This window comes from Hemicordylus capensis, chromosome 1 (genome assembly GCF_027244095.1).
Source record: "Hemicordylus capensis ecotype Gifberg chromosome 1, rHemCap1.1.pri, whole genome shotgun sequence".
NCBI lineage: Eukaryota > Metazoa > Chordata > Lepidosauria > Squamata > Cordylidae > Hemicordylus > Hemicordylus capensis.
In genome coordinates, this window is record NC_069657.1 from 199315722 (window position 1) to 199330088 (window position 14367).

General features: G+C 41.2%; 1 protein-coding gene across 6 annotated transcripts in view; it reads right to left on the reverse strand.

The window, feature by feature from the left end:
• The window catches only part of CHN1 (chimerin 1), a 159680-nt gene that overhangs the window by 78613 nt on the left and 66700 nt on the right, over positions 1-14367 (reverse strand). Inside the window, exon 1 of one of the 6 annotated variants that reach the window (XM_053267207.1) lies at positions 1520-1660. The exons of the other annotated variants lie outside the window; for them this stretch is intronic. The gene's annotated coding sequence lies outside the window, so the exon portion shown is untranslated. Of the gene's footprint in view, positions 1-1519; positions 1661-14367 lie in introns of those variants that run through there. 6 annotated transcript variants of the gene reach the window in all.

Sequence of the window (14367 nt, forward strand, 5' to 3'; positions counted from 1 at the left end):
CTCCAGATGTTGTTGGACTACAACTCCCACCATTCTTAGTCTCAGGGGCTGAGGATTATTTATTTATTTTTACATTTTATATCCCGCTCTTCCTCCAAGGAGCCTAGAGCGGTATACTACATACTTAGGTTTCTCCTCACAACAACCCTGTGAAGTAGGTTAGGCTGAGAGAAATGACTGGCCCAGAGTCACCCAGCTAGTATCATAGCTGAATGGGGATTGGAACTTGGGTCTCCCCGGTCCTAGTCCAGCACTCTAGCCACTACAGTCCAACAGCATCTGGAGACCCAAGGTTGAGAACCCCTGCCTTTGGGGATGGGGCCGCTCTGGAAAGATCATCTGCATGCTTGCATGCAGAAGGTTCCATGTTCCTTCCCTGATATTTCCCAGATAGGGCTGAGAGAGACTCCTGCCTGCAACCTTGAAGAAGCCACTGCCGGTCTGTGTAGACAATACTGAGCTAGATGGACCAAGAGTCTGACTCAGTATAAAGCAGCTTCCGATGTTCCTGTGTTCCTATAAGGAGGAGGAGAGGGAGGAAAAGAAGGGGAAGAGATAAAAAAGAGAGGGAGGGAGGGAGGAATACGGAGAAGTGGAAGGAGGAAGAAAAAGAAAAAGAATTTGCACATCCTTGTCTCAAACTGCTTGGCTTCCTGACAAACTCTGGTGGAAAGAGCCAAAGATGGCTGAGCGCGCTCCAGTCTAGAGCTTGCTTAAAGGGCCAGCACACCAGCTCCTCCAACTGGCTGGAAGATTGTGGGGGAGAGGAGGGGATTCCTGATGGCACTGCCAGGGCACTGCCACTACACCTGAAGGACGAGGTGGGGGCAGGCTCTGGACTTCCACCCAAAAGGACTTACTGTTCAAAAAGGTGCCACTGTGTGAGTGGCTAGCTGACAGGAGTGGGAGCTGCCCTCAGAAGCTCTGGCTCCAGCCCTGGTGTGTGACCAGCCCTGGCTCCATTGGGCAGCCTGTGTTCATTGGACACAGGCTACCCAATGGCAGCTTCACTCCTGGTTTGGAAGTTTTCAGAAAAGCAGATGGTTTATAAGAATCTTATATGTGACTGTGCAGTACATCATTCTGCCATTCTAGTTATACCATAAACAGTATTAACACTTCGTTTGCATATATTTAGTTATAGCTGCTGATATACTTAGTAGTTAGGCTTGAAAATAAGACCCGTAACTTCATTTTAAAAGTTACCAAAACTGGTATGTTTACATATAATTTCATATTCACAATGTCCCAAGTTATTTTTTTCCATTTCATTACATGACCGTTATATGTCTAGATCATGTTTACTGGGTGTCCACTAGGTAGGACTGGGTATCCATTTGGACATACATTAGTTTAAAATGCCCTGTGGGGGTGACACAGGAAAGACCTGAGGCATAGTAAAGCAGCTGTGATAGATCCTAGACTCCGTGGATACTTATGCACATATTTCCATATTTCCTTCTTCCAGTTGTATTTTCCTATATTATGAGATGTTTTGTTTATGTCATGTTATGCTGACCTTGGGTCGTAAATAAAGAATTCTATTCTGGACTTCAGCCTCACAGGTAGATCCTAGACTTCAGCCTCCTCTCTCAATAACCAGGTGCCAGAATTGCTCTTGCTGACTGGAATAAAAGATATTACCTTCAAGGCTCCCCCTCCCCCCACTCTGGATCTTATACTCCCTCCCTCCCTCCCTCCCTCCCTCCCTCCCAGCAAAGCCGTCAAGAGCTCAAACAAAACCCTGCCTCTGGCAGGAAGATAGACTGAGGATAGTTCCCACCTCCCATTCAGTGGCATTTCATTCCTGCCTTTCTGGTTCCAGAGGCAGGATCTAACCCATTTAGGAATACTGTCCTACCCATGAGAGGAGAAAAGAGCCCCTACTACTCTACCAATTCAGTAGGTGCTGGGAGTCTACTGATTTATAAACATGTTTCAGGACAGATATAGTCCCAGCAGTAAAGCTGGAGTAAAAAGACCCTAAATTATTAGAGTACCGGAGTAAAGTTTCTGCTAAGGACCCCAAGGACAGCACAGAACAAATGCTTCTGCCTCTGTGTGTGTGTGTGTGTGTGTGAGAGAGAGAGAGAGAGATAGTGAGAGAGAGAGAGAGAGAGAGAGAGGGAGGGAGGGAGGGAGGGAGGGAGAATGAATGTGTGCCTCAAATTGTTAAGTGGCCTTTGGCAATCATCTATTATTTTGGTTTCATCCTCCATCTCCTTTGCTATAGGGGGATTATGATAATTAACAAAACAACAATAATAATCATACCTGCTTTTCTTTACAGAGCTGTTATAAGCTTTATTGAGATAATAAATGTGATGTGCTTTGAACACTTGAAATGCATTATATAAAGGCTATCATCTTCCACAGGCAATAATTCATCATTATTAAAATATTGCTTCTCAGTCCTATGCTTCACATTTTACCTGAGTTTGTTTAACTTTTGATTATTAAACAGGAAATTAGATGTATATAATGTATAAGCTTATGTCTAAACAGTTGCTCAATGGAAATACTATTCCAGGAATATGTAAAATGGACTTTGACAATGTCATCAGACATTCTTAATGGAACCACTCTGTATTTATTAGCAAGCAGCAGACCTCAAATGTATGACGCAGCTATCTTAAAAGTTGTTTAAAATTGTTGTGATTCGTCTTTCTGGCTAACCAGCAGAAAGGAATAAAGGATACAAGTTTATTAGGAAGACAGTTCTGGCTTGGTGTGTGTGTGTGTGTGTTCATTTCAACCCAAGTCTGTAACAAAGAAATGGGTGGTCAAGAGCATGTTCAAAGCCCACTTCTCCTGTGGTCCAACCACCTGGCTAAGGATTTCCTCTCCCCTCCAATGTGATTCACAGCAGGAGAGAAGAGGAAAGGGGAAGATGATAGCAGCTCATGCTTGCCAGATCAGTTCCTGTCACACAATCTGATAGGCATAAAATGTTACAGTCTCAGTGCAGCAGCAGTAAGTTTCTGCCTGCCAGAATATGACAGAAAGCTGGGCATGCATCCGTGGGGGGTGGGGGGCAGGGAGGTGCGAGTGATCTGACAAGGAGAAACTGTTCCAGATTTCTCCTTCCAGATCCTTCTGCTGTAGAAGATGCAACTACTACAAAGATGCAAAAGGAACCAATAATGAGGAAGGTAAGAATGAACTCTTGTGAAGCCAGTGAAGGCTGGGGAAGTTGGAGAGGTGAGAATCCAGAAATCTTATTTTCTTCACAATGGAAATTAAAACAAGACCAACATAGCACCCTCACCCCTTTTAACCTGCTGCGAGAGTTGCACAGGGGTGGTAAATGCAAGTTAAAATATCTGTGTAAATAAAAAGGTCATGCGGAAAGAATGGGCTAGTAAAAAACAACCACCTTGCAATATAAGTATAGTTTTATGATATTTATACAATTTTCAAAACACACATTTACATGGTTAATGATAGAAAGCCGAAAAGTGAAGAAATGCCTTTTGATGGGTATTTTCAGCCTCCAAGAGTTCTTTGGTGCAGAGCTTCAAGGACTGTGAAGCAGCCCCTGTTGTTTCCCAAAGGAGCTTCTTGAATTTTCCCTCCCTCTTAAAAACTAACAGGCTAAATTTTTCTAAATTCAATATTGCTTTCAATAGAAGAGATAGGAAGTGTATTCATTTATTAACCAGCAGGGAGCAAACTGCTAATCTCTTTGATGAGGCTTAAAGAATAAAAGGCAACTATGCGACATTTAATGGCCACCTCTTTAGCTTGGTTCATTTCTTAGATAGCCATCTCCTCTTGGTAAAATGCCATAATCCTTTAAGGTGTTTTGATGGATCTGTTCATGGGCTTATATATGGTGGTTTATTTAAGAGAAAGAAAGAAATGTAGTGCTAAACTTAAATGAAGACTGAGCAGGAGCGTTACTCTGCCGCAATACTTTTCAAACACTGGATATGCAACCTAGTAAGCCCGAGATAATCCCGGTAATGTCATTTAAGTCTTTTGATTTACAGGATGGATCTAACTTGTTTTATACACATAATCACTACTTCGGAGACCAAATTATCACAAATAGCCATTTTTATAGCAACTTCAACATCAATGTCATTCTATGAAACATTTTACAATACAAAATAAGGATGGAGTCTCCAATACATCCCCAACCATATAGGAACATCTAAGCTTCTGTCTCCCTAAGCAATCTGTACCACAAACATAAAGCTTTTATACCTATTTATTTGGGTCTATTCTGCCTATGAATACATGCCTACAAAGCAAATGGCTTCAGCTGGCTTGAGAGAATGGGGACGAGGAAGAGAATCTGGAAAAACACAACTTCTATGGTGCCTGAAATGACAAATACGATCAAGATCTAAAATCAAGTCAAACAATCTTTTGCAGCTGTGCTTTATGGTACAGGGGTTTTAGTGCCTTACACAGTATGCAAAACAGTGATTAGCCAGTATTGCACGAAAGGGTCTTAAATTTTGCAACTCAGGTCTTGAAGTACCATGTGAGTGGAATGAAGGCAAAACTCAGGCCAGACAGTCAGTTCAAGGTTCTCTCCTGTTATGCCATTCTACTGCAAGTGAAAACAGTACAGGTAGCCCTTGTTATTCTTAGGGGTTCCATTCTCACCTATAGGTGCAAATACAGTAACCATGAATAATGAAATATTACCCCATAGGAATCCAGGGGTTAGGTTCCTTAAGCTTATAAAGCGGGTCAAAAAAGCAGGAATAAAGAGAATAAAACATAGTACCTTGCTCTCCAGGCATCCAGCTCTGCAGCAAGCCCCTACTGCCCAAATCACAACTCCAAATTTGTGAATTCTTGCAAAAATTCTTGGGGGGAAGGAGCCACAAAATGGCTCCATGCTGCAAAATGGCGGCCGGAAATGACATTGGAAGTCATTTCAGCCATCCAAGAATCACAGACAGGTGAATTTTGCCTATTTTTTAAAAACTCTGAATAAAGAAACTGGGTCTCTAAAACTCAATTGCAGATATGCAAAACGGCGATCCCTGAAACCATGGATAACGAGGGCCACCTGTATGTCTTCATGTACAAACAGGTGATCTAAACTACTGTAGCATCATGTGTCAAAGACATACAGTACATTAGGTGGCTGAATGCTGCAAGGTTATCTTTGCATGCCGCAAAAACCCATAAACTATGACATAGGCATTTTTTTAAAACTTTGTGTCCTTGATTTTTTTAATTCTTTGTCATATTTGCATAATGCATTTCCCCCCTGTACATTGGAAGACCTAAATGAATAGTGGTGTGTTTCCAACAACTGCCCCTAATTACTAACATATTTCGTTGGGCTTAAAATTAAACTCCTGGAGTTGTGGAAAATTATTGGTACTAGTGAGCTATAGTTTTATATCCATTTTATATCACCACAAATCCATTGACAGTGCTGGAATTATATGCAGAATAATCTTGAAGACACCAAGTAGTGGTACACCACAGAATTATTACAAGATACAGTACATGCATCTTTTAGAATTATACATATTAGCATGAACGTTATAGATGACAGGAAATTGTGTTACTATTTTTCTTTGTCATCGGGATTATGGAAAGACTTTTAGTTAAGGCCAAAACAACCATTACATGAGAGTTCTGTGAGTGGAACTCCATGTGTCTTTTTCAAAAAGAAGCTGCAGAGGCTCATGATTTTAATGGGGCATGTGGTGTTTAACCCTTTACCCACATGTGATGGGGTCTAACTCTTTACCCACATGTGATTCTCCAATACAATTCTTTCCCCACAAGCTGCTATTAGTGCGGGGGTGGGGGTGGGGTACATGCATACATATAAGTGCTAGTATGATCCAGTTCAAATTGTTAATTGGATTGAGAACACTAGCTGAAGGAACACCAACCCTCTCCACTTCTCTCTTCCTCCTCAGCTTGAGCACAGAGCAGTGATGGAGAATCCTGGCTTGTTAAATGACAGCTCCATATGTCGTTTGAACTTGGCTACAAACCAGGAAATGAAACCAAGATCAAATCCTGGTTTGTTAGCCAAGTGTTTGGACTACTGTTGTTTGATCCCTTGAGCCCCAACTGGTTGTTTAACAAATCAGGATTCCTTCATGTGTGAGGAGACTAGAAAAGAGTATGTAAGCTCAGCATTTCTCTGGCTTTCATTCCTGAGCCAATGTGCAAAATGTTGAAAAAGGGATGTGCAAAGCGTTTCGACTAGAAATGAAACATTTTGAGTGTCTCGAGCTCGAACCCAAACACCCTTTAAATAAAAGGCCTGTTTTGAGTTCAGAACAAAACAACTCCATTTCGATTGAAAAGTTTCAACATTTCGAGCACTATTTTGGAGGCCTGTTTTCCCCTTGCTGATTGGTTTTCTGGCACTAGCTTCCGATTGGCTTGCAATCTCCTTGCTTCTTGGTTGGCTTGTTATCATACAAATCAAGTGTTGTCATGGCCAACTGTGCCCACATTGGCGGGGGGGGAGGAAGGGAGAGGAGAACACAAAAGGAGGGAATTTCAAAATGTATTCAAAGGGACTGGGAGGCAGAAAGCTCTTATAGTGTGCCTCTCTTGAAAAAGATGCATCAGGAGAGGAGGGAAGGAGGTTTGATTTTGTGGTTTTCTTTTCTCAGCACTGAGTATAATATAGCAATAGCAATAGCAATAGCACTTACATTTATATACCGCTTTATAGCCGGAGCTCTCTAAGCAGTTTACAATGATTTAGCATATTGCCCCCAACATTCTGGGTACTCATTTTACCGACCTCGGAAGGATGGAAGGCTGAGTCAACCTTGAGCCCCTGGTCAGGATCAAACTTGTAACCTTCTGGTTACAGGGTGGCAGTTTTACCACTGCGCCACCAGGGGCTCATTTGCTGCCATAACTGTCTGGTTTTGCTGGATCTCAGATTGACGATGACAGAACTTAGGTGCCTGCCTTAAACCTTCCTTGAATTGTGTTCGTTTTGTTTGTAAGATAGTGTTTTGGTGAGAAATTGACAGTGGAAGCTCTGTGTGTGTGTGTGTGTGTGTGTGTGTGTGTGTGTGTGTGTGTGTGTGTGTGTGTGATATTTTGTGGTGATTGCTGTGATGAGCTCCATGTCTGACCTGGAGATTAACTTGTGCATCTGCTCTGCAATCTGCATTGCAAGGTATACTCAGTCAAAATGTGGCTGAAGTTGCTCTAGTTGAGCTTACGGCTGTGCTTGCTGCTAAGGGTGCTGCTGTGGCAGCTGTTGCAATGCTAGGAAGAAACATAAGGATCCATAACTGTGTGTAAGAGAGCATCTTGTGCCAATGATGTTACTGCAGTACAGGCACTGGCTGGCAGTGGATTCTGGACCAGTGATTCTTTTTTGGTCTTTTTGGACTGCATTTGAAATGTGTGTTCTGTGATGGGAGGGGACAGACTCAATTTTACTGTGTGCTTTTGCTGTGTTTTTCAATGCAGGGTTGCATAGAATCTTAAGTGGCTTTGGGGGAAAGGTTAAAAATTTGTTTTAAATTGCCTGCTTGCCCATTTATTTTGTGGGTTAGGTGGTAGGGTAGCACCCATCATGCCCTACCACACAACCCACTTTGGTGTCCCTAGGAGGTACCCCTGAAGAACAGTGGGGTGTTTTGAGTTTCCCCATTGTTCTGTATGGCCAAAACACTAAAATGTTTCTAGAGTGTTCCATTGAAACAAGCGGTCTAACCAAGTGGTCCAACCAAACAAGCAGAGGGAAAGTGGGAGGTGGTAGTTAGAGAAAATCACCCCTGCTTTCTTGCATGCATGAGATGGTCCTGCATGTGATGTTTGTATGTGAACCAGTGTTTATTTTCTGGCCTTGCTATATATTTAAGTTTACTCAGGGAGTCCAGTTTCTATTTTCTCGACAACGTAGTGGTTTGAGTATTCTGGCTATAATTCTTCTTACAATTACATGAGCGGTATGTGAAGATTTAGGAACATTCAGAAACATATAAGCTACAAGAGACATCAAGAGAAGCTCGAGCTCATAGTCTCAGATTTGCAAGCCACTAAAAGCACACTCTAGGCACAGGGGTGGGCAACCTTCACTCTAGCTGTTGTTGAACTATAACTCCCAGAACAGGGAAGGAGAGGAAATAGAGGCTGTAGGTAGGACCAGAGGCGTAACTATAGGGGGGGCAGGGGGGGCATGTGCCCTGGGCGCCATCTTTTCTGGTCACGTGGGGGGCGCTGCCATGACAAAAAAAAGTTTTTGTTTTAAATTTTTTGTTAATACAAATGTTTCCTGCTCAGTGCAGCAGCGCTGCAGCAGTCAAGGGAGTGTGTCGGCGCCCCCTCCCCCATGAGCGGTCCCTTCCGCGCCCCCCACGCCCCCCCCCATTGCTTTGCTGGCGCCTGGCGGCCAGTCAGTGGCCTGGCTTGGCGGCGGCGGGCGCTTGTGAGGAAAAACCTAAGTATAATGTAGTATGTTGGGGGGTGGGGGGGCACGGGCTGGCGCCATTTCAGTGCTTGCCCTGGGCGCCGTTTTCCCTAGTTACGCCTCTGGGTAGGACTTGTAACAGGGAGAGATTTCAGACCATTATCAATCAGGCTGATTTCTCCAGAGTCCAAGCTCAGATCAGAGTGGGTTTGGGAAGTTTAAACTTGTATTTTGAATGTCCAAAATTCAAGCTTTGCTTCACTAACACTGGTAATGTTGGATGTGGTGGATACTTCCTCTTCCACAGCAGTCTCTTGTGCGTACTATGGGTGTGTGTGTAATCCACATGTAGAATCCGGTTTCCTTTCATGTTTGAGTCCTGTATATTTTAAGTGATTAAGCTATATAAATTGCAGTTCATGTACTGGCACAGTAGAAACCTGTAAGATGAACCCTCCATTAGTAATTTTTCTAATTTTTCTCCATTAGTATTTTAGATGGGAAGGCCGATAAAGGTCAATTTTTTAATACTGATCTAAGTATTCCTCATGTTCTCTTTACTTCCCACCCCTCTTTCTAAGCTCTCTGCTGCTGCCCCAGAGCTTTGGAACACGCTCCTTGATAAAATAAGAGCCTCTCCGTCTCTGACAACTTTTAAAAAGTCTTTAAAGACACACCTATTCACCCAGTCTTTTAATTAAATATTGTTTTAACAGTTTTAACATTGTTTTAAAATGTTGTTTTAAGTTTTAAATTGTTGTAATGTTTTGACTTTTGCTATGTCATTTATTTTGTTTTAACTAATGTTTTAACTTTTTGTTTGCTTGTTGTAAACCGCCCAGAGACATGGGTTTTGGGTGGTATAGAAGTGTGTTAAATAAATAATAAATAATAACAGAAAAGATAAGGGGGAATTAGAAGAAAATTCTACAGTAATATGAAATTCTTCCCCCATGATTATGTAAATTAGAAAACAGAGTTAGTGAAACCTATTTGGTAGCTTAGCACAGTCTTAAACAAATGTTATGTCAATAATAAAAAGGAGATAACTCAGAGATGAGTTTATTTATCTTATTACTTATTTTGACCAGGGTGACATAAACAAGATATAAAGGAAGTTGTAATTATCATTCCCTGGTATTTGCTACTGATGCCCTACATGCCATAACCTTTTGAGTTTACAGGGAAACGAAAGATGAAAAAATGCTCATTGTAAAATAATCTACCAATTAAAAACCATATTTTTCTCTTAAACGGCACAATGTGAAAAACTATAAATTAAGCAGATTTAACCTAGCTGGGCACTCTGGGCATGGTAATAGTATCTGCGGTAAGCATGTACTGTACGTATAACTGCCAAGTAAGTAAGTACCACATACTCTATAAGCAAAAATACAGATTAGTGTGTCTCTAACCTATATCCCCTTTCCTGGTGGGGGGTGGAAAGATGTGTGTAGCCCTTTTATCATTTCTGTTCCTGGGTTGCTCTTCAGCTAATGACATTCTAACTTCAAGTACAAATGAAGCATGAAGAACATATTTTCATGAAGTGAAGAAAATAATCAGTGCAAAAACAGAAGCAATTCTTTTTTTTGTACAAACAGCTCTAATTTATCCTCATGTTAACTTGAAATGTATCCACAAAATTGATTTTATTTGCTTATTATAAGCAAATTCTATCCATATACATTGCTGCCACTCACACATAAACAAGGCCTAACTGGGAATACAGACTTATCTATCTGTCTATCTAAATCGCTTTGGAAATGTTTGTTGAAAAGCAGTATATAAATTATTGTTGTTATGGACAAAGAATATATTAAAGTTGCCACAGTGATACTACCAAAAATGGCCTCCCTGCTCCAACCTGGTGAGATTGCTTGTCATAGGAAGCTGCTTTTGGCAACATCCTCATGGCAACTATGACCACATGCTCTGAAACTCTTAGCTATGCAGTTCTCTGGACTTTGGTTTAAGTGATCATATGCATGTTAAAATGAAGTAAACATTTAAAGCAAGCTCTACATTTTGGGGGGAATCACTGAAAAGCCAGGTAAGAAACAATATAAATTAAACTCCAGTTCAGTGGTTTCACCTCAACTTATTATACAACAGGGCAGTGTCACTCCTATGTACATGGAGGGGAAAGCATGGAAAAGAAAAGTAATGTGCTCAGTCACACGCTAGACAGAATGCAATGCTACATGTTGGCTCCAGTGACCACATTCATGTAAATGCTTAGTAAGGTCAAACAGTATCCCCCATCAGTGAGGAAGCTGCTTGAGCTCCTTAGGAATACTCTCTGTTTGCATGGTAGAAAGTCTCCACAGGCATTATCTCCTCTTCATATAATATATTATATCCAGTCTCTCAATATCTAACCAATAATTACTGAAGATATGAGAGCAGGCAGAAGTCTGTTGCAAACAGAATAGCTAAGGATAAACTAGGAGTTCCAGCCAAAAGAAGACAGAACTGATAATAAATGACAGATTGGAGTGGGAGACAACAGTGGTGGCAAGGAGAACAAGAACACAGCAAGAACACACGGGAAGAAAACGAGACACTGGTCTGGGGGAGGGACCAAGTGGCCAGGTAATTTGTTGTACATTCATCAAGTCCAGTAGTAGACTATTATGACTACAAATTGCAGCAGGGGACATTGCTAAATTGCTGCCTAGTTGGGGGTTAAAAAAATCATAATTTGACTACAGACTGGTGAGACTCGTTCTTTCTTGGGGTCATTTCATACATTAAGCAGAAGCAAACCTGGGTTTGCCACCAAATGCACACCCACAAAGAACCACAGCCTGACAAGCACACCACTAGATTTCCAAAGGCATTTTTCACTGTATATGTTTAGGTGTACACTGAACACACCTGGGGAACATCCAGAGTACTGGTGGTGCAGTGTGTATGAGTGAAAGGCACTTTCCCACCAAAGTTCCTTGAGGCCCTTCAACAGCTATTGTTGAAGATTGGGGACCTTAATGGCAACAGCATGGGATGTAGTACAGAGGGCTGCGGTGGGGTGAGGGTGGGTGTATGTATGTTCCCTCATGGTTTCTGGAGTTTTCCCCTCCTCCTGTATCTCCTCTTATCTAAGTTTTTTTCAGTTAATCAGAACTGAACCCAAACCTAAAATCTCTTCGTTGCCTTGAACCCAAATCAGAATCAACTCCCTAAACACAAAAAGTGAGAACTGGTTCAAAAATCCTTCAATAACAGGCATCCATGAGGTGGTGTTTTTTTGTTTTTGGGAGGAGTGGGACAGTAAGGGGCCCTCTCTTTTCCAGTTATATTTAGAGGGATTTCACAGTGAGCCATCTGAAAAAAGGAGAGGCAGGAGAGATTAGTAGGCTGGGCCTAGGAGTGGTTGTGCTCCTGGTGCTCAGATAGCAAAAGAAATATCAAGAGTTTATTGCCACACGAAAGACCAAATGGTCTTTAGGAACTCCCTTGATCTCCAAATCCAAGAGCCATGTCAGCTGGACTATGCTGCAGTTGGGTTAGTGGAGAAAATAGTAATTTATACTAAAGGCCTGTTATCCCTTTCGCCTTGGTTATTCAGTCTATAGGATGCCTATGGCCCCCTTGCCCCCAATCATCAGCCCACTTCTCTTCAACTGCACACAGCCACTCCTGTCCCTCCATCCTACACCTCCACCACCTCCTTGCCCCTTCCCTCAAGCTCTATCTTCTCTACTACCTTTACTCTGTCTCTCTCTGGTCTGGTTTCTTTGCTCACTGCCTAACTAGCATCTATTCCCTTTCAGCTATTCTATCTTCTGGGTTCAATTTTGCTCTGCTGTTCTCAACCTTATTCTTGCTGGTACCGCTGCCTCTCCCCTCACTCTTCTGCCAATAGCACACAAGCCATACTGTTTCTAGGCTTTGTGCAACCTGATTCTCCTTAGCCAAAATGGCCCGCTATGTAATTGTTCGCTTTCCATGCCTGACTCTTCCTCCTCAGCAGTTTGCAAATATCCCATGTCACAAGGGGATCTCAGCTGACTGGAAGCCCCTGAAATAATTAATCTCACCTTATAATCTGACTTTCATTGTACTCTGCATTATACTGTTTAAATTTTCTCCATAGTTTCCAAATTAAGTTTTCAGTCAGGTTTGCCATTTCACATTGCAGTTCCTTATTTTCCTATGTTTCTGATAATGTAACAATAGGACGTAGGAAAAGAAACCATGGTAACCATCTAAACACTGTGCAGCAGCTATCCTCTCCAAAGAACACACAGTGCTCTTGCACTTCAACGCCTACCTCCAGTACAATTTCTCCTTGCTTTCTTTTTATCTTCATCCCAATTAAACAAGTTTCCAACCACAAAATTGACACTAGGGATGATGTCTTATTGTTGTCATCATCTGTTATAGGTCTTGGCATTCAGTGGGTCCTACTGTTTAGCTGACTTTAAAGGCAGATTTAATACCCTCTGGAATTAATTAGGAATTTCCTGTTCCTTTCAGCTGTAAGGGGTTTCTCATTTACATTACAATGTATTCTGTAACACTTTTATTCTCACTTGCATTCATGGATGCATATGCAATAATTTGCTTTGGTTAGTATTTTTTTAAAAATATAAATTTTGCTTCTCCGAAGCGAAGGATTAACTGACAATGCTCTGATTTAATATTAAATGAATAGGTTTTTGTTACAGCGAAACTATATTTATAAAAAAGTAAAGTTATGAACTTTTTGTCCAAAAAAGTAATGTATTATTTTCAACAAATTATTTTCAACACTTCTCCTGAGTTTTCTTTTACACAAATCCACCCTGAAACGTTAGTTCTGTGGAATTCACTCTCAAGCCTGCAATCCAACCTACTACATATTGAATTGTGATCTATAATCTACACAGCAAATGCCAGTGACCATTTACGATAGGTAGCTGCGCACCTGCAAAATAGAACCCAAACACAAGTGCTCACTTAGCTGTAAATACTATTTGAAATGCAGTTTTCAGAATATTGTTTGTTCTGAAGTATAAAGGGGCACCATTAGGGTTTTTGCCTTGGGTGCCTGAGTGCCTTGGGTGGGTCCTGCATCTACCTGGTCTACCTAAAATAAGGATGTCTGGGCACATACATTTAAATGCAGCAGTGTTGTACAACAACATCAGATCAAATCTGAATTATCACCTCTGCCCATGTGTATTTTCCAATGTGTTAAGATCCTCCTCAGAGGCCTTGCTTCAGGTCCCCCGTTATTTCAAATCTTGTGGAGGGACTGATAATTTAAGCATACCTAATTCTGCATAGGACTGGACGTTTCAGAGTACTTTTTCTTGTATTTGGAATTATCACTTTCTTACAGGATATTTATATGAGATTAGTTATGAGTAAGCAACAGATGTAAAATCATTGATTCAGACCTTCTCTGACATTGTAATGTATTAGATTTTGTGGATATTAATGTTTTCCTTCTACTTTAAATGTACACTAAAGTGACAATGTCAGAGAAGGTCAAGGGGAAAGTAAGAGGTTCTTTTATGTTGTTCATAAGATTAGTGCATCATCTCTTATCTGGTTACTACTAAGAATACTGTCAAACTATGATCCCATTTTTGTTATGAACCTAGTATCACTATCTAGTACCCCAAGAATGGATAGTAAGCATTTCTCCACTATTAGCAGTCTTAGAGATTTGCATAACAGTTTTTAAAGTAAAAATCCCATTTGAAGAAACATAACATTAGATATTAAACAGTAAAGTTCAAGACAGATAAGGAACATACAGAGATAACATATATCCCAGGAACCAGATATGACAACTATGATTTCTTTGCAGACTTTCAGCAATTACAATGAGAAAAGAGAAACACCTATAACCCATTGAGAAAGTCAACTGTTCAGAATCAATGAGAAATACATTAGCTTGTAAAACTGAACCTCACAAATGGATAGAGAATTGCAGCCGGCCCCATTAAAATCAGGTTTACTCAATCTGCATGCTTGCATGCAGAAGGTTCCAAGTTCCT